This window comes from Penaeus monodon, chromosome 10 (genome assembly GCF_015228065.2).
Source record: "Penaeus monodon isolate SGIC_2016 chromosome 10, NSTDA_Pmon_1, whole genome shotgun sequence".
NCBI classification, from domain to species: Eukaryota; Metazoa; Arthropoda; class Malacostraca; order Decapoda; family Penaeidae; genus Penaeus; species Penaeus monodon.
The window spans coordinates 24,124,294-24,126,793 of NC_051395.1; positions in this window are offsets into that span (position 1 = coordinate 24,124,294).

Below are 2,500 nucleotides of genomic sequence, written 5' to 3' on the forward strand. Positions count from 1 at the left end.
ATCACAATGATGATAATACAAAAGAGAAAAAAATTACGCAATTCAAAAAAATCTGCTTCTTTTCCAAGTCAAGGCAGGAAATGATATATTCATTGTTCCGGATTGGTGTCTCTCTCTCTCTCTCTTTCTCTCTCTCACTCTCTCTCTCTCTCCTCTCTCTCTTCTCTCTCTCATCTCCAATTCTAATCCCCTCTCTCTCTCTCTCTCTCCCTTTTCTCTCTCTCTCTCTCTCCTCTTCTTTTCTTCCTCTCCTCTCTCTCTCTCGCTACGCTCAACTTTGCGTCGCGTAGCCTTTTTTCTTCTCCTTCTCCTTCTCCTTCTCTTCTCTTCTTCTCTTCTCCTTCTCCTGTTGCTTTTTCTTCTTCTTCTTCTTCTTCTTTTTCTATTTCCTTTCCTTTCTCCTTTCTCCTTCTCCTTCTCCTTCTCCCTTCTAGATTCCCCCCTCTTCTCTCCTTCTCCTTCTTCCTTTCTTTTTTTTCTCCTTCTCCTCCTCCCTCCTCCTCCTTTCCCCCACTCTCCTCCTCTCCTCTCTCTCCTCCTACCTTCCTCTCCCTCCTCCTCCCCTTCTTTTCTTCCTCCTCCTCTCCTCTTATTTTCTTCTTTTTACGCAGAAAAATAAAAAAAAAAAGGGTTTAGAAAAAAGAAGTATAATTCCTATCAGATAGCGCTATCTTTTCTTCTTCTCTCGCTTCCCCTTTCTTTTCTTCTCCTTTCCTTATTTTTTTTTCCCCTTCCCTTAAAAAAAAAAAGTGAAAAGGAAAAAAAAAGAAGGGAGAAAAAAGGAAAGAGAAAAGAAAGGAAGGAAAAAATCGGGGGGGGGGGGGGGGGGGGTTTTTTTTTTTGGGGTTTTTTTTTAAAAAAAAAAAAAAACCCCCCCCCCCGGGGGGGGCCCCCGGGGGGGGGGGTAAAAAAAAAAGGGGGGGAAGGAGACGGGGGGGCCCAAAAGGGGGGGGGGGGGGGGGGGGGGGCCCCCCCCCCCCCCCCCCCCCCCCCCCCCCCAAAGGGGGGGGCGGCGAGAAAGGAAAAGGAAAGGGGGGGAAAAAAAAAAGGGGCAAAAAAAAAAAAAAGGGAAATTTTTTTTTTTGGGGGGTAAAAAAAAAAAATTTTAAAAAAAGGGAGAGAAAAAAGGAGAGAGAGAAAAAAAAAGGAGAGAGAGGAAAGAAAGAGAGAAAAGAGAAAAAAAGAATGAGGAGAGAAAAAAGGAAAAAGAAAAAAAGGAGGGGAGGAGGAAAAGGGGGAGGAGAGGGGAAAAGAGAGGAGAGAGAAAAGAAGGAAAAGGGGAGAAGAGATAAAAAGGAGGGGAAAGAGGGAGAGAAGAGAAGAGAGAGAGAGGAGAAGGGGAGGGGGGAGAGGGGAGAGGGGAGAGAGAAGAGAGGAGAGAAAAAAGAGAGAAAGAAAAGAGAGAGAGAAAAGGGGGGAGAGAGAGAGAGAGAGAGAGGGAAAAGGGGAGAGAGAGAGAGAAAAAAAAGGGAGAAAAGAGAAAAAGAGAAGAGAAAGAAAAGAGAGAAAAGAGAGAAAAAGAGAAAGAGAGAAGAGAAAGAAAGGAGAGAAAAAAGGGGGAGAGGGAGGGAAAGGAGGAAAAAAGAGAAAAAGGGAAGAGGGGAAAAGAGAAGAAAAGAGAGGGGAAAAAAGAAGGAGAGAAAAAGAACAAAAAAAAAAAAAAAAAAAAAAAAGAGAGAGAGAGAAGATAAAAAAAGGGGGGAGAGAAAACAAGAGAGAGAGAGAAAATAACAAGAGAGAGAAAGAGAGAAAAGAAAAAAAAAGAATGAGAGAAATTGAAAAAAAATAGAAAAAGGACGGTCATTGTCATAAAAAGTTTTAACACTAACGGAAAAACTATGATAATTACAACAGAATGGTCTATACTAAGAAGTGGATGGAGGAGGAGGGGGGAGGAGGGAGATGGGAAAGGGAAAAAAGAAGAAAAGGGGGGGATAAAGGAAAAGGAAAAAAAAATTTATGATGAAAAGAAAAAAGAAGTAAAAAAAAAAAGTAGAGCCGATAGGATTATAAAGATAGCAAAAAGAAAGACCGAAAGAGATAAGCGATTAAAAGAGAAGGATAGGAAAGCGAGCATGGACAGAAGAGATAAAAGATAGATAGATAAGAGAGAGAGAAAAAAAAAAATAAATAAATGATGGATAGAATGCTGAAAGGAATCTTCCCCTCCCTCCTCCTACCCCCTCCCCCATCTTCCTTTCACCCTTCCCCCCCCCCACCTTTCCTCTCTCCTCTGGGCCTATAAAACCTTCCTTTGATCCCAGTATAACCCTTTGTTTTGAGTAATTCACTCGAGTAAACACTTAAGCATCTTAAGCATCTCCGCTTTTATAGACGTACACAGCACACAGATGTTAGTATGGAGGGACGTGTATATACAGACATAGGGCTCACAGATACGTACACACAAAGTACACTAAAACACGCACACACTCGCGCAGTCACACGTTGTGAATATCATCCCCGTTTTCTTAGTTGTCATTCCGGATTTCAAAAATTT